The 27,276-nt window shown below is 41.6% G+C and overlaps 1 protein-coding gene across 7 annotated transcripts in view; it reads left to right on the forward strand.

Annotated features, from left to right (window-relative positions):
• The window catches only part of GAB1 (GRB2-associated binding protein 1), a 128,069-nt gene that overhangs the window by 55,559 nt on the left and 45,234 nt on the right, over positions 1-27,276 (forward strand). Inside the window, exon 1 of one of the 7 annotated variants that reach the window (XM_010854723.1) lies at positions 17,011-17,072. The exons of the other annotated variants lie outside the window; for them this stretch is intronic. The gene's annotated coding sequence lies outside the window, so the exon portion shown is untranslated. Of the gene's footprint in view, positions 1-17,010; positions 17,073-27,276 lie in introns of those variants that run through there. 7 annotated transcript variants of the gene reach the window in all.

The following is a 27,276-nucleotide window of genomic DNA, read 5'->3' on the forward strand; positions in this document are numbered from 1 at the left end:
CATTTCCCCCTTTTCTGCAGTGGCAGGCAAATTCTTCACCACTGAGCCACCGAGGAAGCCCCAAGGCTAAAGTATTGACTACCTGGTGCTTTCCAGAGGTTTGCTGACCTCCACTATAGAAAAGGGGGAAATGACTATTAGGGGAGCAACCTGCAGGCTCTGGTAAGCAGGTAAGTCACTGCCTTGGAGATGCAGAGTTAGGAGGTGAATCTTATGAAGACTGATGACCTTTGGGAGAGTGGGTGGGTAGTTGAAGAAGCAGTATTGGGAAAGCTCTAAGGAGCCTGGTGTGAAGGAGCCTAGTGTGAAGGAGCCTGCTGAAGGTGAAGGGGGTGAAGACAGGAGATGGCTTCCTGAAGTCAGCTTCCATCTTTAAAGCAGAGCCTTGTATCTCAAGTACCCTCTCTCCCTTCCTGCAGTCCACTCTTTTTTTTTTTTTTTTCCCCACTTCACATGCAGCGTATGGGATCTTAGTTCCTTGGCCAGGGATTGAACCTGTGCCCACTGCATTGGAAGGCAGAGTCTTAACCACTCCTCTGTCTTGCACTTGATGCTTGCTGCATTCCCACTGCCGCTACCAGGTCGGCTCTTCTTTTCCCATAGTCTCTTCACTGGTTCCCCTGCACAGAACCTCAGCCTCCAAACATCCAAGGGAACACCTTTCAATGTGGCTTTTATGTTCCTCCCCTTTAAAGGACTTCCAGGGGGTACCACTAGCTACTCAATACTGACCCAGCTCCTTGGTTGGTCACTCCAGATCGTTCCACTCTTTGGCCCTAGTCCTGATTTCCTATCCTGTTTTCCTTACAGCCTTACACACACTCTAGTGTCCAGCCTCACAGAAATACCTCGTGCCCAGTCTGCATTTGGCCATCTCCATGAATTTGCTCCCGTTGTCATCATCTTTTAAAAAAGATTATTTATTTATTTGAGTCAGTTCTTAGTTGCAGCACTTGGGATCTTTACTTTCAGCATGTGGGATCTACTTCCCCAACCAGGGATTGAGCCTGAGTCCCCTGCGTTGGGAGTGCATTCTTAAGCACTGGGCCACCAGGGAAGTCCTGCTCCTGTGTTTCCTCAGCCTTACACTGTTGAAAGGCTGGCTTTGAGGATCAAGGCCGTGGTACGGGGTAGGCATGTTCACAGCTGGGCAGATGTAGGGGCTGTCTTCCTTTCGATGCTTTTCACATTTAAATTTCCTTTCCAGCTGGACCCTGTCTCCCACCCTAAGGAGAAGCTCTCCCTCCTCTAACACTTCTAGCGCTTCCATGATCTCTCCCAGCATGGCATTTGCTACTTCTGTGCAGGATTAAGAGTCATCCCGTCTGTGTTTCTGGTCTCGCAGAAGCTGTCCGGTCTCTGAGCCAGGGTTCAGATTTACCTGAGCCCTACCGTTTCACTTTTACCTGGTAGGTGCCAGTCAGCGTCCAGTGATGCTCTTTACAAGTGAATGCCTCTATGAAAGAGAGAGCTGACTGACCTGGAGGACTTTAGGTGCAAATGAAAATAGGGCTGTAATAATTCTGTGGAACGTAAGTGCCACTTAAGAGCTTCAAAACTCAGAGCAGTTTTTTTAGAGAAAGATCACTACATTGTGAAAGGGTTTTCTTCAGACCTGAAGTAGTATTTGAATGCATTCTTTTTTTTTTTTTTTTTAAAGCTGAGACATGTGGCTTGAGGGATCTTAGTTCCCCGACCAGGAATCAAACCCCGGCCCTTGACAGTGAAAGCCGGAGTCCTAACCACTGGACCACCAGAAACGTCCCAAGAGCTGATACTTGAAGCACATCTACAGATAGTGCTGATAGCCCCTGTGATGGCGGGATGTTGGCAAGGATGGAAGGGAGGGGTCTTCCTTTCTTATCATCTATGCATTTTGCAGTTCTTAAAGGGTGAAACAACTTATTCTGTAATTTTTACTCAAGCTTAAGTTAGGATTAAAAAAACCACCCTCTGTCTCCTAACTTGTCTTGAACTTACTATTCCGTGTCTAGAGCCTGGCACAGTCATAAACAAACAGTAAGTATTCAATACGTACATGTTGAAGGAATAGATAAGTCGACTCTGGCACTTAATTGTAAGAGCTTTCTGGAAGAGGAAATGGATTCTAAAGCAAGATGATTTTTTCCAGGGTGACATGGAAAGATAAAAGAGGCTTATCCTTCCAATACCCCTCCAGTCTTCACCCCGCCAACCTCCTCCAATACACACGTCCCTGGCATGTCTTCTGGTTATAGGTTAAAGGTTTGTGAGGAATGAAGGTGTGCGGCCTTATTATTACTGAAAGGAACACTCCAGTGTTGGGTAAGGTTTTCATGGCCCCTTTCGTAATAAGCAAGATACTAAACATAGCCAATGGAGAAGGAAATGGCAACCCACTCCAGTGTTCTTGCCTGGAGAATCCCAGGGATGGAGGAGCTTTGTGGGCTGCCGTCTGTGGGGTCGCACAGAGTCGGACACGACTGAAGTGACTTAGCAGCAAACATAGCCAAAGTGCATAAATTATGAATTTTTCCTTTGTGGGAGCACTGAGTGGAGGTACAGATCTGGGCTTTTTGGGTCAGATCCTAGAATTTTTGAAAGGAAGTAAAGTTTAAACCAGAAGCCTCTTTCAACTTGGCCTTCTGTCTGATTCCATTGAAGTTCAGTTCAGTTGCTGTGTCGTGTCCGACTGTTTGCGATCCCCCCATGAACTGCAGCATGCCAGGCCTTCCTGTCCAACACCAACTCCCGGAGTCTACCCAGACCCATGTCCATTGAGTCAGTGATGCCATCTAACCATCTCATCCTCTGTCATCCCCTTCTCCTCCTGCCCTTAATCTTACCCAGCATCAGGGTCTTTTCAAATGAGTCAGCTCTTCCCATCAGGTGGCCAAAGTATTGGAGTTTCAGCTTAAACATCAGTCCTTCCAATGAACACCCAGGACTGATCTCCTTTAGGATGGACTGGTTGGATCTCCTTGCTGTCCAAGGGACTCTCAAGAGTCTTCTTCAACACCACAATTCAAAAGCATCAATTCTTCCGTGCTCAGCTTTAGGCGGGGGGCGGGTTTCTACAAATTTTAATCTTCAACAGACAATAAATTAACAGTATCTATGAGCACACCTGTATGCAAGTCAGGAGGCAACAGTTAGAACTGGACATGGAACAACAGACTGGTTCCAAATAGGAAAAGGAGTACGTCAAGGCTGTATATTGTCACCCTGCTTATTTAACTTATATGCAGAGTACATCATGAGAAACACTGGGCTAGAAGAAGCACAAGCTAGAATCAAAATTGCAGGGAGAAAAATCAATAACCTCAGATATGCAGATGACACCACCCTTATGGCAGAAAGTGAAGAGCTAAAAAGCCTTTTGATGAAAGTGAAAGTGGAGAGTGAAAAAGTTGGCTTAAAGCTCAACATTCAGAAAACTAAGATCATGGCATCTGGTCCCATCATTTCATGGCAAATAGATGGGAAAACAGTGGAAACAGTGGCTGACTGTATTTTTCTGGGCTCCAAAATCACTGCAGATGGTGACTGCAGCCATGAAATTAAAAGATGCTTACTCCTTGGAAGGAAAGTTATGACCAACCTAGATAACATATTCAAAAGCAGAGACATTACTTTGCCAACAAAGGTCCGTCTCGTCAAGCCTATGGTTTTTCCAGTGGTCATGTATGATGTGAGAGTTGGACTGTGAAGAAAGCTGAGCGCCAAAGAATTGATGCTTTTGAACTGTGGTGTTGGAGAAGACTCTTGAGAGTCCCTTGGACTGCAAGGAGATCCAACCAGTCCATTCTGAAGGAGATCAGCCCTGGGATTTCTTTGGAAGGACTGATGGTGAAGCTGAAGTTCCAATACTTTGGCCACCTCATGCGAAGAGTTGACTCATTGGAAAAGACTCTGATGCTGGGAGGGCTTGGGGGCAGGAGGAGAAGGGGACGACAGAGGACGAGATGGCTGGATGGCATCACCGACTCAATGGACGTGGGTCTGAGTGAACTCCGGGAGTTGGTGATGGACAGGGAGGCCTAGCGTGCTGCGATTCATGGGGTCGCAAAGAGTTGGACAAGACTGAGCGACTGAACTGAACTGATGAGCACACCAAATATAATTGATACCCCTTCATTTTGAGATGATAACATATCTGTTCTGGATATGTAAGAGATAACAGAGCAGAAAAAGCTGAATCAGAGTGGGATGATTTACAAAATGATCTGTAGTGGACACTGCAGTGTAGTGGGTGGGCATTTGCATCGAACAAACCTGCAGTTTTGAACGTTGCACCATGCTTTTGTCCTTGAAAGAAGTCACTTAGTCTTCCAAGTCTGTGTTTCTTCATCTGGAAACTGGGAACAGTGACTTTATTTACCTCAGAGGAAAATGTACTGCTATGTAGCGGTGCTGTGGCAACTGTGATAAAACCCATGCTGTTGGAACAAAGAGACCCCCAAATGCAGTGAATTAAAGAAGATTCAACTTCAGTTAGTGCATCCGGGCTTGCAAAGAAAGGCAGTCATGCTCCTTGCAGAAACTGTTCTGCCAGACCCAGGTTCCTTCTACCTTGTGACTCCATCCTCCCCTACATCATAGAGTCCATCTTCATGGTCAGAGCAAGGTAATTAGCACTTCTGTGTCCAAGCTTGGAGGGAGGGGAAAGAGTGTGGAGGTGCCATGCCCCATATCTTCAGGCCCAGCCCCAGAAAAGGTACAGACCCCTGGGGTCACTCTCCCTTTGAGAGAATTAAGTCAGCTGGCCACATCTGGCTGTCTGAGAGGCTGGAAGTAGAATTTCTCATTGGGTGGCATGGATCCAGACATTCATAATAGAAGGATGGAGAAACATACCTGGGGGAGCACGGCTTAATCAATGCAACCATTATTTATTTATTGAAAAATAATTGGGTTGGCCAAAAATTTGTTCGGGTTTTCCTATACGATGTTAAAACCTGAAGGAACTTTATAACTTCTCAAAGAAGGGTTTCAATATCCTTGCTCTAGGGGAAGAGGAGTGAAAAAGCTGTTGCAGCACAGAATTTGTGTGTCCCCTGAGAGGTTAGCCCTAATGGGATTCCCTGGTGGCTCAGTCGGTAAAGAATCTGCCTGCAATGCAGGAGTCAATCCCTGGGTCAGGAAGATGCCCTGGAGAAGGAAATGGCAACCCCCTCCAGTATTCTTGCTTGGGAAATCCTGTGGACAGAGGAGCCTGACTGGTTTCAGTCCGTGGGGTCGCCAAAGTTGGACACCACTTAGCAACTAAACCACCACCAAGAGGGTGAAGGAAGGGATCCTTTAAACCACAAATCTAGGTGAGCCTAGAGGGAGTGGGAGGGGTGGGAAGAAAGATGCAGAAGGGGTAGAGATATGCTGAAAGGGAGGGAAGGCTGATTAGCTATACTCATCTTGAAAGGCCCGCTCTGTAAATTAAACTTAACCCCTTAGCTTACTAGGCGAGGACAAAGGACAGTAGCTTCTAGAGAAACTTCTTCTAGGAGCAAGAAGTTATTTCAAAGCACAGAAAAGAACACAGAGAAAAGAGTTGCACAGAGAAGCCTTATTCATCTTGAGTTTTCTCTTTCAAAGATATACTTTGTGTTCCTGTGTCCATGGGATTCTGCAGGCAAGAACACTGGAGTGGGTGGCCATGCCTTTTCCAGGGGATCTTCCCGATCCAGACCCAGGGATCAAACCCAGGTCTCCTCCACTACAGGCAGTTCTTTACCATCTGAGCCACCAGGAAAGCCCTTGTGCTAAAGGAAAAAATCACATAAATATTCTCTGAGGTTATCTCTAACTTGTCACTCTTGCCAAAGAAAAGACAGAGTTGAAATACAGGAGTTTCTGCATTTTAAAGAAATAATTCAAACCAAATTCAAAGTAATTCAAAGTCCGTACCATTTTCTAGATTCTACATATATGCAGTAACATGCGATTTTTTTTTTCTCTTTCTGACTCACTCTGTATGACAGTCTCTAGGTCCACCCACGTCTCTCTGTTGTAAAGCAACTATTTTGTTATTGTTTAGTCACTAAGTTGTGTCCAACCCTTTGCAATCCTAGGGACTGTAGCCCACCAGGGTCCTCTGTCCATGGCATTTCCCAGGCAAGAATACTGGATCGGGTCGCCATTCCCTTCTCCATGGGGTCTTCCCGACCCAGGGACTGAATCTGTCTCTCAGATTCTTTGCCACCGAGGCACCGGGGATGCCTACTATGCTCCAATTAAAAAAAATAAATAAATAAAAGTGCTTAAGGGAAAAGAAATGAACTACTAAGTAAGCAACTCTTCTCAACAGAAGAAATGTACAGATTCCTGAAGACGGCCGAGTCAAGTTGAGAGTAAAGATCTCGTATTAGAGCAAATGTTTTTAAATGCTTAGAAAAATGATCTCCACGTTCTTTTATTCTTGTACATTTAGCAGTTGTTAAGAAACAATGAGAAGGAATGAAATAATGGCCCCAAGTCTCTCCATAATATTTTTAAAAACCTACAATTTTAGACTTGACAAATAACTTACTCTAGACTCTTTTGTACTCAAGTAACGCTCGTATGTGAGTTGGCATTGGTTTTTGTTTTTATAAGTAACCCTTTGCCTAACCACTGAAAATAGCTGAGTTTATTTTAAGCCAATGGTCCAAAGTTGATAGCAAAGAAAGTAGAAGTGAGACTGTTTCTCAGTTTTTATTTTTCCCCCACCAAAGTGACAAAAACAAATAACAGCTTATACCCGGAACCAAATTTCACGTGTTTACTTCTAAGGAAGTAACTTTTCTGTGAGGTGGGATTTTGTAGATTGCCCTGTTTGACCTGACTTGGAGAGTCAAAAAAAGGGCTTAAATTCTTAGTTTCTGATTTCATTTAGCAAAATGATTACTGACTGTCAAAACAGAGCTTTTGTTTTTTAATTAATTTATTTATTTTAATTGGAGGATAATTCCTTTATATTATTGTAGTGGTTTTTTGCCATACATCAACATGAATCAGTGCACATGTGAACAAAAAAAAATAGAACTTTTGTTTTTTAAAGGAAAATTAAGTTGTAGTGAAATATATGGAGCCTATAAATCTTATTTCAAGAATTCTGAAATCTTAAGAGGGTGGTAGGTAATGATGACGTGTTAATATTTTGTGTGAGTAGGATCTTGCCGGAGGCCCAGGAAGAATTCCGATAGACGAAGTTCAGATTCTCAACAATTTCCAAATTCCTCAGGGGACTTGAGCTAGGAGTTAATTAGCTGCCCTTCTTTAATCTCTGACATTGAAAATAATGAATATTTTGATAATTCAACAGTGAACTAGGATGAAAGACTTTGAAAAAGAAGGCGTTTTTTAATATGCGGATGCCGGGGACTTCCTTGGAGGTCCAGTGGTTAAGACTCCACACTTCCAACTCTGGGGGTAGAGGTTCGATCCCTGGTCAGGGAACTAAGAATTCAACCTGCCATGTGCTACGGCCAAAAATAAATGCAGATGCTATTGTTGGGTGTCAGGAAGCAGATTACAATAGTAGTTTTGTCCAACAGATAATGATAGGGATATCCAGAGTTTTCTACTTGTGAAATCCTAGGTTGCTGAGGCTCACTTAGGTTTTTTTTTAGTGAATTCCCATCAGTGATACTGTACATTCATGTCCATAAGCTCTATGTCCTTCCATGTGTTCATAAACCCCCTACAATTCTTTGATTCTGATGTTTTTTACATTTTCTTTCTTTTCAAATTGAACTATAGTTGCTGTACCATATTATGTAAGTTATAAGTGTACAGTATAGTGACTCATAAGTTTTAAAGGGTATGCTCCAGTTATAGTTATTATAAAATATTGGATATATTCCTTATTTTGTACAGTATATCTTTGTAGCTTATTTTGTACTCATAATTTGTACTTGTTAATCCTATACCCCTATATTGCCACTCCCCCTTCTCTCCCTACTGGTAACCACTAGTTTCTTCCCTGTGAGTCTGCTTTTTTGGTATATTCACTAGTTCATTGTGTATAAGTGATATCATACAGTATTTTTCTTTCTCTGTCTGATTTATTTCTGTTAGCATGATACCCTCCAAATCCATCCATGGTGCTGCAAATGGCAAAATTTTATTCTTTTTTTAATGGCTGAGTAGTATTCCATTGTATATACCACATCTGCTTTATCTGTTCATCTGTTGATGGACAGTTAGGTTGCTTTGAAGATGTTTGCATTTTTTTTTTCCTTTACTGTTTTACAGTCCATGGGGTTGAAAAGAGTGGGATATGACTGAGTGACTAACACTTTCACTTTCACTTACTGTTTTAATGGCATCCCATCATCAGTAGCTATTGGACATTCATGGACTAAAGATTATGAGCTACCTGTCTAAAACCTTTCACCTTTGCTTCTATCTAAATTTGTCTAAATGAAAAGTAGTGACTCATCTGAATTGATAAAGTCATGTCCCAGGGGTCAGCAAACTCTAGCCTGTAGGCCTGATTGGCTTCTTAACATCTGTGTGTTACTCACTCCTTTGTGTCTAACTCTTTGTGACCTAATAGACTGTAGCCCGCCAGTGTATTCCTCTGTTCATGGAATTCTCCAGGCACGAATACCAGGGTGAGTTGCCATTTGCTTCTCCAGGGGATCTTCCCAACCCAGGGATGAAACCTGGGTCTCCTGCATTGCAGGTGGTTTCTCTACTGTCTCAGCCACCAAAGAAAACTTTTACATTTTTTAAAAAATTGTAAAAAAATAAAAAGAAGTAGAATATGAGACAAAACCATGTGTAGCCTGCAGTGCCTAAAATATCTGCTACCTGACCCGTTACAAAAAAGTTTGCTGCCTCCTGTATCATGTTAAGTGGTTAAGGTTCAGACTCTGGGGGTCAGGGGAACATTGGTTCAAACCCTGGCTTTACCATTTACAGCAAGTTAATTTCTCTGTGATGTGTTTTCTCTTCTATAAATGGGAATCGTTACAGTGCCAACCTTACAGGGTTGTGGTGAGAACTGTGTTAATGTTTAGTGTTTAGTACAGTGCCTGGGGCTTCCCGAGTAGCTTGGCCGTAAAGAAACTGCCTGCAATGCAGGAGACCCGGGTTCGATCCCTGGGTCAGGAAGATCCCTGGGGAAGGGAATGGCAACCCACTCCAGTATACTTGCCTGGAGAATTCCATGGACAGAGGAGCCTGGAGGGCTACAGTTCATGGGGTCGCTGAGAGTTGAACACATGACTGAGCAACTAACACACACACACACACACACACACACACACACAAACAACACACAATGCCTAGTACTTAGTACCCAATAAATGTCAATGATTATTATTACTGTTGTGGTGGGAACAGTCTTCGAGAGCTCAGCTAGACTAGCCTTTGCTTTCAGCTGATGAACGAGCAAATTATCCAAGACCATTTTCAGCTTAAGATCCATTTTATTTCTAACAGTGCTGACTTAACTGAAAAAAGACATCAAGACAGACCCATGCTTAGACGTAAAAAAAAAAAAAAAATGCTTAAAAGCATAAAAGGAAATAATAAAGATACCTTCTTTTTAGATTCAGAAAAGAACATTAAACGTGTCACTTTAAAACAAAGTAAACAGACTTTCTTTGACGTTACTTATGACAAGCACGAGAAGAACTAAAGTGGAAATGCAAGCATTCAGAGAGAGGATAATGGTTAGAGAAAAAAAGAGGAAGCAAGAACACACCAGGCTGTCAGCAGAAGAAGAGAAAGACCAAGTCAGAAGGAAGGCTGGCGGGCTTTCTTCTGGGTGACCAGTGTTACTGTGTCTCCTTCCCTTGCGAGCCCACCTTCCTTACTCTGTGAGTCCAGTTTAATTGCTCCCATTTGAAGGAAAGCCTGTCGCCTGTGTTTGATCATTTTCCTCTGCAGAAATAAATTTTCAGCCTCGAGTCAAGGACTGTTCACAAAACACACATTGTATGTAAGGTATGCTCCCTCAGAAAACTTGTCACATATATATATGCAAAATCATCACATTTTGAATATTTATGACGCCAAGTAGTTTTACTGCCTTTAGCCACTTGCCTTCATCACCGTTATTCTTATTCTTAACATTTGTTGCATTTCTGAATACTTTTCTTCATCCTTTCTGCTGCTGCTACTGCTGCTAAGTCGCTTCAGTCGTGTCTGACTCTGTGCGACCCCATAGACGGCAGCCCACCAGGCTCCCCCATCATGGGATTTTACAGGCAAGAACGCTGGAGTGGGTTGCCATTTCCTTCTCCAATGCATGAAAGTGAAAAGTGAAAGTGAAGTCGCTCAGTCGTGTCCGACCCTCAGCGATCCCATGGACTGCAGCCTACCAGGCTCCTCCGTCCATGGGATTTTCCAGGCAAGAGTACTGGAGTGGGGTGCCATTGCCTTCTCCTCTCTAGTGCCCCTTGATTCACTCCCAAGTTGGGGAAGAACGAACTTAGTTACTTACAGAAAGTAGAAAGTGTTAAAAGAAACACACCAAAAAAATGATTGAAGTAAAATTCATTCTTTTTCCTTCTGTTTTACTCGGGTTGTTTATTCCGTTTGTGGATATTGCACCAGAGAGATGAGTGGTCCAGGATTGGTATTTGATGATGTCAGGGGACTAGAGTAACGGCCTCGCACAGAGATAACACAGTGAAGCCTTGCATTGATTATTACCTCATCTTATTAGCTGATGGAGAACTTTGAAAAGACAAGACTGCAGAGCTTTTCAAGAGTGCAGCTTCCAGGATCTGATCCTGAGAGCTTGATCATCGTCACTGCCCAGTGGGACTGTATTAGGAATAGTGGTGGCTTCCTGTACTAAACTACGTTTTATGGGAGAGCTATAATCACCTCCCGCCTCGCCTTCAGATTGTTCAGATAACGTTATCACTTTCAGATTGACTTTGGTTTTCCTTCCTAGCAGTTACAGAATTAAAATCAGTCCTGCTCATTTACTTGGGTTTCTCTTCCTCTGCTAGAAGTTACATTTGCTGAGGTAGGTGAATTTTTGTTTTTTTGTGTTACTTTGGGTTTTTTGGCCAAGCCGCATGGCATGCATATGAAGGATCCTAGTTCCCTGACCAGGGATGAAACCTGTGCCTCCTGCAGTGGAAGTTCAGAGTCTTAACCCCTGCACCACCAGGGAAGTCCCAGTTTTTGTTTTGTGAACTACTAAACGTTTCTCCAGGAGCCAAAATAGTGGTACCTGAAGTTGCTCAGTAAATATTTTTGGATGAATGAATGAATAAATAGATTAAATACAGTTATTTGTCATTTCCACTGAAATATCCTCCCCAGACACATGTAGGTTGTCAGCTGGTGTCATTCTAGCCGTTTTTGTGCTGAGAAGGATATTTTAAGAATACTTTAAATTTTGAATGAATTCTGTTTTAAACCCATGAACAGTTGAGCACATAAAAGAAACAACATGAAATCTGTGTTTTCATGGGTTAATAATATTGTAACAGCTTCATTCGCTCAGTCATGTCCAACTGTTGTGACCCCATGCACTGCAGCCCACCAGGCTCCTCTGTCCATGGAATTGTCCAGGCAAGAATACTGGAGTGGGTTGCCATTGCCTTCTCTAGGGGATCTTCCTGACCCAGGGATCAAACCCGGGTCTCCTGCATTGCAGGCAGTTTCTTTACTGTCTGAGCCGCCAGGGAAGCCCAAATAATATTATAAATGGTAAAGTGTAAGATTGCTAGATACCCATAACTCAGGCAGTTAAAGCCTTTAGTTGTCACTAAAAATGTTTGAGAGAGGTTTTAAAATACAGTTGGCCCTTGGTATCTGAGGGGGAGGGGTTCAGGACCCACCTCGAATACCACAATCCATGGATGCTCAAGTTCTTTATATAAAATGGCTTATTGCACATCCTCCTATAGACTTTTTTTTTTTGTATTTATTTAATTTTTGGCTGTGCTGTGTCTTCGTGGCTTTCACGAGGGCTTGCTCTGGTTGCAGCAAGCAGCAGCTGCTCTTTGTTTCGGAGCTTGGGCTTCTCATTGCAGTGGCTTCTCTCATTGTGGAGCACAGGCTTCAGTAGTCGTAGCTCCAGGGCCCTAGAGTGCAGGCTCAGTAGTCGTGGCACATGGACTTAGCTGCCCCACACCGAGTGGAATCCCATCCCAGGATGGCACCCGTGTCCCCAGCATTGGCAGGCAGGTTCTTATCCACGGTGCCACCAGGGAAGTCCCCTCCTGTAGACTTTTAAATCATCTCTAGATTATCTGTGATACGTAGTACAATGTAGATGTTGTGTAAATAGTTGCTGAAACGGTAAATTGACGTTTCACTCTTTGGAACTTTCTGGAGTTTCTTTTTTCCAAATATTTTTGATCCAAGATCGGTTGAAACTATGAATGAGCAACATACAGATATGGAGAGCAGACTGTATTATTGTTCCCTTTATTCGAAGAGAATAGCATAATAAGTACCAATATTTAAAACAGTGTTCTTTCTGATAGCAATTGATTATACAATGTAATTAACCACTATGCTCTGCTGCCATTTTTAAAAAATCAATTAATTTAAACATTGTTTTTATTGAACTATAGCTGATTTAGGTTGTGTTCGTTTCAGATGTGCAGCAAAGTGATCCAGTTACACAAATGTGTGTGTGTGTGTGTTCATTTTCAGATTTTTTTCTGTTATAGGTTATTATATCAAATATAGTTCCTTGTGCTGTACAGTAGGTCCTTTTTTAATCTGTTTTATACATAGTAGCACGTATCTGTTAATCTTAAACTTCCAAACTGTTCCTCCCCCATGCTCATCCCCTCTTGGCCACCACAAGTCTGTTCTCAATGTCTGTAAATCTGTTTCTCTTTTGTAGATAAGTTCATTTGTATCATATTTTGGATTTCACATATACGTGCGATCCTACCGTATTTGTCTTTCTTTTTCTGACTTTGCCTAGTATGATGATTTCTAGGTTCACCCATGTTGCTGCAAATAACATGGTTTTTTGTGGCTAAGTAGTATTCCATTGGGAGAAGGCAGTGGCACCCCACTTCAGTACTCTTGCCTGGAAAATCCCATGGATGGAGGATCCTGGTGGGCTCCAGTCCATGGGGTCGTGGAGAGTTGGACGCGACTGAGAACTTCACTTTCACTTTTCACTTTCATGCATTGGAGAGGGAAATGGCAACCCACTCCAGTGTTCTTGCCTGGAGAATCCCAGGGACGGGGGAGCCTGGTGGGCTGCCGTCTATGGGGTCGCCAGAGTCGGACACGACTGATGCGACTTAGCAGCAGCAGCAGCAGTGTTCCATTGTGTATATGTGTGTGTGCGTATGTGTATATGCCGCACCTTCTTTGTCCATTCATCTGTCAATGGACATTTTGGTTGCTTCCATGTCTTTGGGTATTATAGAGTGTGCTGCTGTGAACAGTGGGTGCATGCATCTTTTTTGCTATCATCTTTTAAGGCATACCTTCCATATACCCTTTCTTAGGGTTTGGCTGTAACAAAATGAGGAATAAACCAAGAAGGAGGAAAGCATGGCCTGCAGGGCTTGGTGGACCCACCCTGGGAAAATACAGCAGGAAATCACAGAAGGATCCCCTGTTGAAGCAGAAGTTGGGGCAAGGGAGGACTCAAGTAGAGTGGACCTAGGAAAGGAGAGGGTTGATAAAGCAGGCGTTACAGTGGGAGGCTTGGGAAAGGTTGATGATCTGATAAAGGGAATTGATGAAGTAGAAAACAGAGATTCCATTAAACCTTAACCCGAGGAGCATTCTCCGTTGTATGGCCTGCAGCTAATGATGCTGACCCTGCACAAGCCAAGAAGCCAGTGCAGTCCTAGTCCCAAGGGGCCATGGGAAAAAACATATCCATGGTCATGAGAGTATAAATGCCCTTTATTGACTTTAAACTCTTAGAGTCAATCTTTATAGAGTTTAAAAAAAAAAAAACAAAATTGAGATGGTTATAGGACAGAATGTGTTATCAGCCTTGATAGTGTGAGAGTTATGTGGATAGCAGATGAAAATTAGGCAGTGGGAGGTCATTGAGGAAAGATGGAGGAGGGGAATGAAAGCAAATTGTTCCTAGAAAATTACTCTATGCCTGATAAACCACACAGTAGCTTAGTATGTGGTGCAGAATCCATCTGGTCGAGGGGCTGAACTGGGGTTACCGCTACTTTGGGAGGAAGCGGGGAAGAGGCAGAGGGGGAAAGTGAGCTGTCAAAGCTAGACCTCCATGGATTATGTCTGAAAATGAGAAGTCATGTAGAAGCATAGTGTTTGGAAATAAGATGTATCTTTTATGCACAGGGAAGAGACTCAGTTCATATGGTTCAAATGCAGACCTTAATGAAGGAACTACTTATGGTGCTGTGGCTTGGGCTTACATGAGGGTCCTGATACCCTTAGGGCTGGAGGAACAGGGGTGGAAATAATAAATGCTCATTTAAAAAGCTGTGTATACCAGACCCCTGAGCCCTGAAACAATAAGTAACCACCCAGGGGCTCTGTGTTCAGGAATTAGGTAAAGCTGGGGAAAAGGGGGATAAATACACTCACCTCTTCCCCAGACACAGAGACAGGTGGAGAATGGGTCTGTGGTGAGGGGTTAAACCAGGAATAACCAACCCAGGGTAACCACCAAGAGAAGCCCAAACCAGGACTAGCTTCTCTTTAGAGTCCAGCTCAGGGTGAGGATGCCTGCGGTGGGATTATAGTATTGTGTGATAAGTTCTTCTGTACAACTTGATGTTTGACCTTCTGCAGATATGAATTTAATAGAACATTTTAATATACATATCTTTATTCAGCACCTGTCATATCATCCGACGTGCTAGAAGCTTGGTGGACTGGAGAGACTCAGTCTCCTCTTAATTCCTTATTGTCTCCTTGGAGAGAGAAGATGCTAAACCAACCATCAAACAAAATAATCAGTATAATTACAAATTGTGATGAATGCTGTAAGTTTAATTTCATAGCACGCAGAAAGTTAGCACTACTTGTATAAACTTAAGTCTTTAATAGAGATACTGCACTGATTTTTAAAATGTAATTATTTGAGAATAGGAACAGTTCTTTTCTTGAGTAGCTTGTTGAGCTCAAACGGCATGCTGCAAATCAGATCTACAAACACAACAGCTGTCTCATTTGTTCCCTTGTTACTCATTTTAATGAATCACTTGAACAGACTTCAAAACGTTAAATTAGATATATAAGCATGCTTGAAGAATTATATCATAATATCATATTTCAAATTTAGTAGTGATATCATTGTCTAAACATAGTAAGTTTTAAGAAAGTCAGTTTTTTAGCTACTTTGCCCTCTATAAATAATGTGGTAGTAAAACAGCAGATAAAAATTAACCGAAGAATCCATAACATCCAAGTATAGAAAGCTGGGGAAGTTCCCCCACATCCCTTCTTCCTGACATAGAAGCCTTGATGCTTGGAGTAAATCTTTTGAGGGTCCTCAAAGGTGGAAATTTGCTGTTCCTTGCCTTTGTAGTAGAGGTCTGAGCAACAAGAAAGTCGGGAAGGCATTACCAGCACAGAGTTTTCCTCTGTGTTCTTGATACTTCCTGTTGCCGAGGGTTTGTCCAAAGGGAAAAGATAAATGAACAGAGGAAGATGTATTTCAGCTGTCTTCTCATTCCTCTCGCCTTTCATAGCATTCACAGCAGTCTGAGAACAGAAAAAAAAAAAAAAGTTACATCTTGTGTTCCTCTACCCTGAGCATTTGCTTATTAAAATAAACCTTGACTGCTCCATCTCCCCTGATTTGGGCCTCTCTGTTTCCTCCATGAAAAAGCTGGTGAGGGTGTTTAAAGCTGATAACTGTGTCACATGTAAGATATAGTCATAAATCACTGGAAATGAACTGTTTTTAGAACCTGCCAGAACTATCATACTAATGCACTTCTACAAAGGGCGGTAAATATGATAATTAAGGGAACTGTTTATTTTAGTCCCTTTATTCATCTCTGAATGTTTTTTGGTATGGATCCTCTTATTTGATTGTTTTATACAATTCTGGGAAATAGCTCTTACCAGTGTAGGAGTTTTAGATGTGCAAGTACTTACATACGGGAGAAAATCTAGTATCACATCTCTTGGCTCAGACGGTAAAGCATCTGTCTACCATGTGGGAGACATGGGTTCGATCCCTGGATCGGGAAGATCCTCTGGAGAAGGAAATGGCAATCCATTCCAGTACTATCTCCTGGAAAATCCCATGGACAGAGGAGCTTGGTAAACTACATACAGTCCATGGGGTCGCAAAGAGTCAGACACGACTGAGCGACTTCACTTTCACTTTTAAGTTATTTAGCATTCTGATTCTTTCGGAGGTTAAGAAGTAGAACCACTGGGTCACTGAAGCCTCGAAACGCTTAAGACTTGTATCTCCTTTCAGGAGTGATTTTCGGATGTTTTGTTCAGTTAGTGAAGTTTCTGTAACCCTGGCCGGTTGGCTCGCAGAGGTGTGTCACCAGTCATAAGGAGTGGAGGGGGTCACGTGACTGGTTGTTTACGTAAGTCAGTAGCAGTGTCTGTCATCTTCATATTTAAAGAACTGTACATGTTAGTGCGAAACTCGGGTATAAAATGGGCCGCCGGTTTGGAGGCGAGTCGGCTGCTGCAGCAGATGAGATCATAGACAAAACCCACACCCCTCTCCAGACAGAAAGATCCCCATGGAGATAAGCCTGCTTTCTGGGAGGAGTCACTCAGCCACGTCTGCCATCGCTGTTTAGCGTCTCTGTTTCACTTTACCGGCCCCTCGATTTGAAGTGCAGTGAAATGAATACAGAGCTTGCCAGAGGCATCTTTGTAGAAGTGATTCTGTTTTAGCCACTCATGTCAAAGACACCTGAAAACACCAGAGATTAAAGCAGGCTGACCACGTGAACTTAGAAACTAGCAGTTAGTAAATTGTCTTCTTAAAGATCCAGAAACCCATATGCCACCTAGAGATGCCATCTAGCGATGCCAACTTTTCCTTAAAAGGTAATGAGGAAAGGTCCAAAGGTGCATAAGGAAAGAGTGAACCTACCGAAGCTGATACAAGAGTTTTGTCTTCGGAGCAAAAGTGTTGAATAGGAATTTGGAAGTTAGCTTTCTGTCCTTGAGTGACTGATTCGTAGAAGTCCGAAGTAAGCTCGTTGTGCCTTGCACTTTGTTCTGTTCTGGTTTGGGCTTTCCTGGTTTCTGTAGTGCCAGCCTTTCTTACGTTTTCTCTGCTCACGAGGACTCCACTAGGGGGCAGACAACAGAACGGAATACAAAGGAAACCTATTCAGTGCATTGCCTGTGTTTGCTACTCTTTCTGGATACCTTAGGGGAAGGTCTTTCTATTTTGTGTATTTCACGTAATGGCATCTTTATCATGCTTATAACTATATATTTTAAGTGTAAATGCTTATTCAGGCTTAATGATAGTTTCCCAATTAATACATTATCACAGTATATTTCTTTTGGTTTTCTAGCGTGTTTCTGGCATCGAACCTCAAACCACTAATTATTATTTGTGGACGACCATAATGATGGTCCCTGTGAGGTCCACCTTATCCGTGAATATTCTTCTTCATTCATTCACTCAGGTCACTCATTGGGTTCCTACTTTTGTCAAGCATTGTGTGGGTTAGGTTTTGAGACTAGAGCAGTGAAGAGAGAGTTCTTAGGAGGCTGCACATAACAAATGCTTACGTGCAACTGCTCCCTAAGCCATTTGGTGAAAGGACTAGGCTGAGAGGGCAAAGAAGGGATTCTTCTTTTTTTTCCCTTTCAATTCTTTTATAATTTTTAATAAAATGTTTAAAGGTTATACTTTGTTGGCAGTTATTATAAAGTATTGATTATATTCCCCATGTTGTACAGTGCATCCTGGTAGCCTATTTTACAGCCAGTAGTTTCTGCCTCCCACCGCCCCCCACCCCACCTCTGTAAGGAATTGTCCTCCTCCCCACAAGGAGTACATGATGGCTACAATGCTGGGTAGTTTTTATTTCTGATTATTCTTCACCAGCTGCTCCTAAAGATTAGAAAGCCATATGGGGTTGGTGTGGGGACCTCAAAGTCTAGGAGACTAGCTAAAGGTCTTGTTTTGTTTGTTTTCTTTCTTCTTTCTTTGTCTTTGCTCCTCAAGAATTAGATCTAATTACCTGAAACTCATTAACCTCTGCCAGCCTAGGGTTACAGAATATTAATCTTTAAATGAAAACCTCGTTAATTTGTCTTTACATGGTCAGTTATTCAACAAAATATAGAACCAGTGCTTTTGATTTTATTTTCTTTTTTTAAAGCTAGTCAGATTTTAACCAGAGATAACTTTTGTTGTTGTTGTTTAGTGGCTAAGTCGTGTCAGACGCTTTGCGACCCCATGGACTCTAGGCCACCAAGCTCCTCTGTCCACGGGATTCTCCAGGCAAGAATACTGCAGGGGGTCACCATTTCCCTCTCCAGGGGATCTCTCTGCCCAGGGCTCAAACCCTGGGTCCCCTGCATCGGCGGGTGGATTCTTTACCACTGAGCCACCAGGGAAGCCAGAGATACTTGGTTTCTCCTCAGTTTTGGACCAAACTATCCTCTGTTCATTGTAGATAATGTATAACTAGATCGCCTAATCTTTTAATCTTAAGGTATAAACATTTCTGAGAATATCTTCAGTTTACAATGCCTAATGTTAAGTTGAAGAATCAAAAAGTCTTTTTTTCTGGAATAAATTCTTTTTCTGTTAGATTTAATAAATCATTCTATACAGAATGAGATTGCCATTATTGGTAAATAGAGGCTGCCATTTCTTTCGAGAAGATAATACATGTTTGTTTTCACCATTATGTGCTTAGAGCATTAACTGCATTCTGTACAAAATTGGACAAGGCCCCATAGGACATCCTTTGAGTAATTAAATATCTTAATTGCTAGAGTGTATCTGGGATTCTGTGCTAAGGAAGCCCATGGTGAATGAATGTCCTGTGTTTTTACAGTCCTTAAGTGTGTTTTCTTTATCAGGTTTCAGAAAGCATTTCAATGAGGGCTTCACCTTTATTTCTGTAAATTCTAGCATGATAAGCAACACCTGGAAAAGTTAATGAATATTAGTGAATATTAGTGAAATATTAATTAATTCAAATTTTAAACCCAAGAATTTTAAGCTTCTGAAAGTTAGAAGTGTGGCTCAGGAAACCAGAAACACATCATCTGTATTGTAAAAGTTAGCTGCTTAGCATTGATGCGTATACACTACCATGTGTGAAATACGTGGCTATTGAGAAGCTCCTGGATAGCACGGGGACCTCGGCTTGATGCTCTGTGATAACCCAGAGGGCTACAGTGGTGGTGGGGAGGCACAGGAGGGAGGGGACATATGTATACTTACAGCTGATGCACGCTTTTGTACAGCAAAAACCAACAGAACATTGTAAAGCAATTATCCTCCAATTTTTAAAAAAAAGTTAGCTACTTTGAAAGTATATATGTACATGGATAAAAATTAGATGAAAATATGGAAAAATGTATTTTTGATGGTGGTAGGATTATATATAATTTCCTCCAGTTTTTTCAGTTGAATTTGTTGTTGATTGTAGTTTATTTTGTTAAAAAAAATGCCTGTACAACTTACACAGTTTTGTTCTGAAGAACACTTCTTTTGGATCTTGGATAGCTTCCAGAAATATGGATTCTTCATTTGAAGTTTATAATATATAGTATAGGGCTACGTCTCTTGCTATAGGTCTTTCTTTTTCTTATTTCTTTTAATAGCTGATTTTTTAGAATTAAATGCAGAGGATAAAATCTAAACAAATTCTATCCAGCAATTAATAACAAAAAGTAATTTTGCATAACTTAGACTGAATATTTTTTTCCTACACTAATAACATACTCCTTTGAATGTTTATAGTCTTAGCGCACCCTTCCCCTTCTGCCAGCAATCCCAGTTGATAAAGCATTGTGGGTTTTAGCTAGAAATTTTCCCCTGTGTTTGAGCTAGAATGATTTCACTTTTTAGGAACAGCACGAGAATTAGAACTGTTGCTGGCGGTCCAGTGGTTAGGACCCTGTGCTTCCACTGCCAAGGACACAAGTTCATTCCCTGGTCGGGGAACTATTAATAAGACCCCACAAGCCATGTAGCACAGCCAAAGAATTGTTGCCTTTAACATGCCTACACTACTCATGGACCAAGTGGGCTGCAGGCACTTTTACACATATGTACATATTCCATCTGACTTCCTGTCTACATGTATCTACTGCAGTAGCACCTACAGTCTTAGGAACGGGGCAGGGACTAGATCGGAGAGTGGGTATACTGGGTGGAAAAATATAGACAGGATATCCTCTTGCAGAATTTCATGACAGGCTGATCCCACCACAAGGAGCTGGGGGTTTGTGGTCTTCTGAAGCCCTCTAATTAAATGGAGGAAGCGATACCATTTTTTTTTTCCCTGCTTGTCCTCTCCCTTCCAGATCCACTCCACCTTCACTCTAGTTAAATGCCACCAATTATATATTTAAACTAAAAGCCTGAAATGTGGATTTCTGTGGCCAAGTGTGGGACGTCCCAGTGACGTCTCTGAAAACCCAGAGCCAATCCCTGTGCTTCGAACTCAAGGTTTATATTTAGAAAACTGTGTGAATCCTGTATTTTCACAATGTTGTAAACATGTTTGTGTGGCTATTTTTAGCTTCTGCAGACTTCAGTGAACTTCCAAGCTGGCAAGTCAGGTGCAGTCAGTTGTCATCTGTTACCTCAGATGCCAGCACTTTGTGAATGACTGATTGTCTTGGGTTTCTAACATATTTAAAGCAGAGAAGTGTACAAGTTATCTTGTGTCAACTGCATGTGATATGTCTATATTATTATACATATGGTCTTTCTTTTTTAAGCTTTTATGAACTGTATAGCTTGGGTAGCAGTTTTTCTTGGAGTTTAGGATGAGTTGGGTCCTGCCAAATGGGACCAGCAGAAATAGCTAGTCTTTTTTTTTTTTTTTTAATTTTTAAACTTTACATAATTGTATTAGTTTTGCCAAATATCAAAATGAATCCATCACAGGTATACATGTGCTCCCCATCCTGAACCCTCCTCCCTCCCCATACCATCCCTCTGGGTCGTCCCAGTGCACTAGCCCCAAGCATCCAGTATCATGCATTGAACCTGGACTAGTCTTTTTCTCTTTCCCCCAGCCCTTCTCTCCCAGTCCTCAGCATTAAATCATGTACATGTAAATCCTTCCAGTCACTGTTCTTTTCAGTCCACTGTCAGTCCGTTCAGTCACTCAGTTGTGTCTGACTCTTTGCGACCCCAAGGACTGCAGCACGCCAGGCCTCCCTGTCCATCACCAACTCCCGGAGTTTACCCGAACTCATGTCCATTGATTTGGTGATGCCATCCAACCATCTCATCCTCTGTCGTCCCCTTCTCCTCCCTCCCTCAATCTTTCCCAGCATCAGGGTCTTTTCCAGTGAGTCAGTTCTTTGCATCAGGTGGCCAAAGTATTAGAGTTTCAGCTTCAGCATCAGTCCTTCCAATGGAATATTCAGGACTGATTTCCTTTAGGATGGACTGGTTGGATCTCCTTGCTGTCCAAGGGACTCTCAAGAGTCTTCTCCAACACCACAGTCGAAAGCATCAATTCTTCGGCACTCAGCTTTCTTTATAGTCTAACTTTCATATCCATACATGACTACTGAAAAAACCATAGCTTTGACTAGACAGACCTTTGTTGTCAAAGTAATGTCTCTGGTTTTTAATATGCTGTCTAGGTTGGTCATAACTTTCCTTCCAAGGGGCAAGAGTCTTAATTTCAGTCACCATCTGCAGTGATTTTGGAGCCCAAAAAGATAAAGTCTGACACTGTTTCCACTGTTTCCCCATCTATTTGCCATGAAGTGATGGGACCAGATGCCATGATCTTAGTTTTCTGAATGTTGAGCTTTAAGCCAACTTTTTCGCTCTCCTCTTTCACTTTCATCAAGAGGCTCTTTAGTTCTTCTTCACTTTCTGCCATAAGGGTGGTATCATCTGCATATCTGAGGTTATTGATATTTCTCCCGATAATCTTGATTCCAGCTTGTGCTTCATCCAGTCCAGCATTTCTCATGATGTACTCTGCATAGAAGTTAAATAAGCAGGGTGACATTATACAGCCTTGGCATACTCCTTTCCCGATTTGGAACCAGTCTGTTGTTCCATGTCCAGTTCTAACTTGCTTCCTGACCTGCATACAGATTTCTCAGAAGGCAGATCAGGTGGTCTGATATTCCCATCTTTTGAAGAATTTTCCACAGTTTGTTGTGATCCACATAGTCAAAGGCTTTGGCATAGTCAATAAAACAGAAGTAGATATTTTTCTGGAAGTGTCTTGCTTTTTCAATGATCCAGCGATGTTGGCAATTTGATCTCTGGTTCCTCTGCCTTTTCTAAATCCAGCTTGAATATCTGGGAGTTCTCAGTTCATGTACTGCTGAAATCTGGCTTGGAGAATTTTGAGCATTACTTTGCTAGCATGTGAGATGAGTGCAATTGTGCAGTAGTTTGAGCATTCTTTGGCATTACCTTTCTTTGGGATTGGAATGAAAGCTGACCTTTTCCAGTCCTGTGGCCACTGCTGAGTTTTCCAAATTTGCTGGCTGAGGGCAGCACTTTCACAGCATCATCTTACAGGATTTGGAATAGCTCAACTGGAATTTCATCGCCTCCACTAGCTTTGTTCATAGTGATACTTTCTAAGGTCTACTTGACTTCACAGTCCAGGATGTCTGGCTGTAGGTGAGTGATCACACCATCATGATTATCTTGGTCATGAAGATCTTTTTGGTACAGTTCTTCTGTGTATTCTTGCCATCTCTTCTTAATATCTTCTGCTTGTGTTAGGTCCATACCATTTCTGTCCTTTATTGTGTTCACCTTTGCATGAAACGTTCCCTTGGTATCTCTAATTTTCTTGAAGAGATCTCTAGTCTTTCCCTTTTTTCTTCCTATTGGTCAAAGATTATAAGACTTGGGTGGTGTAGAGGGAGATGGAAAGTTGACAGAAAAAAGAAAGCTGGGCTCTTTTGAGGGCCAAGACATCATAGAACGGGCAAGATGGTGCTGATTAGTTGAAAAAGAGAGGTAAATGATCAACAGCTTTTCTTACAGGGTAAGATGATTATCTGGATGTCACATGAATGAAAAAGTGTTTTTCCCCCAAAGAATCATGTCTTTGCAAAGGATAATGCTCCCCTCTATCACTGAAGGGAGGCGGCGAGGAGAGCATCATTGTCAACACTCGGGCTCAGTCTTCTATGGTCCCATCCAAGATCCTCTTCATTCATTATCTGTGGAGTAATTTTTGCGTCGTGTTCGGCTTTGTGCTTACTTCTCTTTGGGTGAGATTCTTCTTCCTTGCCTCCTGAACTTAATGTGCTTTATAGTCAATGACTCCAGAATGCATAATTCATCTCTTTGGAAGCATGCCTTTCCAAGGAAGCCTTTCATTGCCACATATCTTTTGTTCTGGAAGCTTTAGATTGAGTTTCATGTTAAGAATAAAATTATACAAAGCATTATTCTGACTCATTCAAGATAAATGTAGTTATGGAAATTGGAATTTTGTTTTGTACCACTTTATGCTTCTCCTCTGCTTCTTAATGTGAAAGTGTTGTTTCTGAAGTGTCATCCAAATAGCAGTGTTTTACTTTATCGTGAATTCTGACTGTTCAGTACAAAGCAGGGGAGAAAAGGAGAATGTTTTTGTATGTTTTGCTGGAAACTAAAAATGCTAGCTTTTTTCCAGAATTAATTATTACTTTTCAATTGAATAGCTAAAGAAGAAAGAGTTTAGACACTTGTTGGGTTTATGAAGATAAACTTTTTTTTTTTTAATTTCAAAGTGTTATTAGTGTTATATTTTTTTAAAAAGTCACTATTTAAGCAAGCATGTTCTTTTCCCAAGAATAATATTAATAAAAACAATGCAGGGGACATGCATTTGTGGGGCACAGTAAAATCAGGAAACATATTCACATAATTGTTAGCATCTCAGGCACAGCAGCCTACAGTAACATTTCACAATTTTAAACATTCGTTGTGGGTTTTCTTATTTAGAACTGCAACCTCTTTAGCAGTTGGTATTGCCTCTTGCTCAAGTCGAAGAAATAGACTGTAAAGCAGCACCGTCCCATGATGGCAACTACACTCGTGGCTAAATTAAATGAACTGGAAAATCCACTCCTGAGTTGCACCAGACATGTTTTAAGTTCTTTGTAGCTGCATGTGACTAGTAGCTGCTGTGATGGTCAACACAGTCATTTTCTTCATGGCAGAAAGTTCTGTTGGACAGCATTGCTCTAAAACTGCACTTAGAATTTGTATCTGTGCTAGAAAATCTGGTGATTTTCAGATGTGATACCAATTTCCTAGCACTGAAACAACAAAATTTAAAGTTCTCACATCTTATTCTTCGCTTAAACTTGTCCATTTTTACTGTACTTCTTCACAGTACATGGCTTGTTGCCTTTATTCTCTTAATGATATTACATCCTACCCTCAGAGACAGGGATGTCATTAGACACACACCCCCCAAAGTTGAACATATAGGAGAATTAGTTGTATATATAATTAAATACACTAACATAAATGTTTTATAACTAAAGTACGTAGACGTCTCAGTACTGTATGGACTTGTCTGAGGTTGTGGTTCCTGGATTGTAGCACACTGGCATGGTTCCATATGGTTTCATATTGACTTAATCTTGATTAAGTGGTTTCACTTTTTGTTGACTGAACCTTGCAGAGGAGGAGATTTGACAGGATTTGTGGCTGAACTCTTACAGCAATAAGAAGACCCACTGTTGGTCTGGCATAGCATTAATTTATGCAGAGACTGGGTTCGTAAAGAGCAGAGACAGCATCTTCAGGGTCACCCGGAGACATTCAGTCATTCATCCATTTGTTGAGGTAACAGTTGTCACACTGGTCTTTTAAGGCACCACGTCCTTGCCTACTGTGCACTCTGCTAAGCACTTAGATGGAAGAGAAATGAGACAAGATCTTGGGTAGGAAACAGCTGTTCAAAGGTCTTCATGACAGTCAGGAGAAGCTTACTCGAATAGAAATTTGCACAGGTGCTCTGGATACCCTGGAGCAGTCAGCTTCACCTGGAGCAGGTGACGAGCACCAGAGAAGGTACTGATAGACAGGAAGGAGTTGCAGTTTCCCTTCACAGCAGATTCCAGCTACTCCAAAATGGAAAAGATTAGTTCCTGGCCAAGCCCTCTCAGTGTTTGGAAATTTTTCAAACCATGGGGGAGGGGGATCTTTAAAATGCCATTCAGAGGCATCATTTTAATGACTGTGTCAGACTCCTTCATAGAAGCGTATCTTAATTTATTTCCTCAATTTCCTACTGTCACCAGTTTGCTTCCTGGTTTGCTTAGGACAGAGGAGTTTCCCAAGATGTGGAATTTTGACTTGTAAAAATAGGGATGGTCCTGGGGAAACTGGGATGGTTGGTCACCCTACCTATTGTTGCATATTTAGATTGTTTCAAATATTTGTTCATATAACCAACATTGTTCTGAGTGCTTGGATGCCCTGTGTATTTAGCTGTCTTTTGCATTATTGCCTTTAGTGAGATTCCTAGAGAGATGAAATGAATGGTTTGATGACTCTGGACGTGTTTGAAGCTCACATCCCTTAATGGTACCTTTGCTGTTTTCAGCTAAATTGGGAGGAATCTGTCTGGACATTTGTGCTACCTCTGCTTCTATGGGTTCTTAGGGAGATATACAAAAGACACACTTGCTCTGTAAGTAACTACAGCTGCCGTTCTAAATCTCCAGGTAACCAGATGGCCTAGGACTCCCAAATACTTTTCGTCTAGGGCAAAGGCAGGCTGAAGGCTGATTCCAGAAGTTGAGGTGGACTCCCTGACCCCACTGCCCTGTGATCACACCCTGATGTGAGCACACTGACTCTTAGAGGACTTGGTCACAGGAATAGGGTGAGATGAAATGAAACCCAAGGCAGGCGGTCTTTCTTCCCAGTACAGGTTCAAGCCTTCAGCCACACAGGACATTTTGAGCTTATCTTGCATCCACTGTTAGCCAGTCTCTTGCCTCTCAGCCTCCTCCTTGTCAGGATGAGGAAGCCTCGGAAACCCACAGAGTTGGTGTGTCCCATAACCCGTACACTTGGAAATATGAGAGATGAGCTAGTATTCACAAGTTAAAATATATATTCAACCTGCCCCACCATGCTGTATTGAGAGGTGACCTACCTTCCTGTGGAATTTTAGAAATGAATGTGCCTAGTTGGGGTCCAAAGTCTCATATCAAACTCTTCTTTGAAGTAAGAAGTATTAAAGGGAAGTCCTGTTTCAAGCATTCTTATCATGTGGCCCAGAGGTCCTGTGAACCCCTGAAACTGTGCGATATTATTTATGTGTCTTTTTTAAAGAAAAGGTTCTATTGCTTTTATAAGATTCGCAGAGCGGTCTAATGATCCCAAAAGGTATAAGAACTAGTTTGTGTGTATAAAATATCAGGGAATTTTTGTCATTGCTGTTTTGTTTATTCCTTTAATGTAGGACTTCCACCAGTTTTGAAGTAGGCATCAGTTTAGCAATGATTTCAACAAGCAAATGAGATGCACTTTCATTAATCATTTAAAATTCCCTGAAATTTCTTTCCAGCTACCATAGTGTTTGAGTTAAATTTGATTTTTGTTATTTTTTTGTTAGGTTGCTATTATGAAACTGCTTTAGGTCTAGCTAATTTGTTTTTGTCCAGACACTGTATGTAAACCCCTATTTAAGAAGTCTGTGGCACAGTTGTTAGCCTACTTCTAGGCATTGTCTTGCATTATTTTTGGTGTATTCTTTTGTTTATATTACTAAGCTAAAGTTAGCACAGATAACACTAGGCTAGAAGATGGTGACAATAGTTTGAAAACAGGAAATTTTAGGCTTGTGTGTGTTTGGAACAGATGATCTTAATGACAGAGCCAATGGAGTGGAAACTTCCACTGAGCCTGTTTTTTCCTTATTTTGCGCTATGAGAAAAGATGGTGCTTCCTGGAAAACAACTCAAGTATTTTAAAGCAAATGGTTTTCTTTTGTCCCTGCTTCATGGCTAATTTGTTTTTCTTTATTTTATTTACCCTAGTTGTATTATTATTATGGAAAGTTAATGTTTTTAATAGGAAAAGTAATTCCCAAAGTGCTTATTTTAGATATTTAAATATCTAAGTATATGACCATTTACAGACATGGTTTTTCAAATAAAATGGTAAGAATGTTAAGACCACCAGACTTTGGGAGAAGAAATTTGTTTCTCTATTTTAAGTGCTTCCAACTTTCCTTTTTTTTTTTT

The sequence above is a fragment of the Bison bison genome, unplaced genomic scaffold, assembly GCF_000754665.1.
Source record: "Bison bison bison isolate TAMUID 2011002044 unplaced genomic scaffold, Bison_UMD1.0 scf7180017864348, whole genome shotgun sequence".
In the NCBI taxonomy this organism is placed as follows: domain Eukaryota; kingdom Metazoa; phylum Chordata; class Mammalia; order Artiodactyla; family Bovidae; genus Bison; species Bison bison.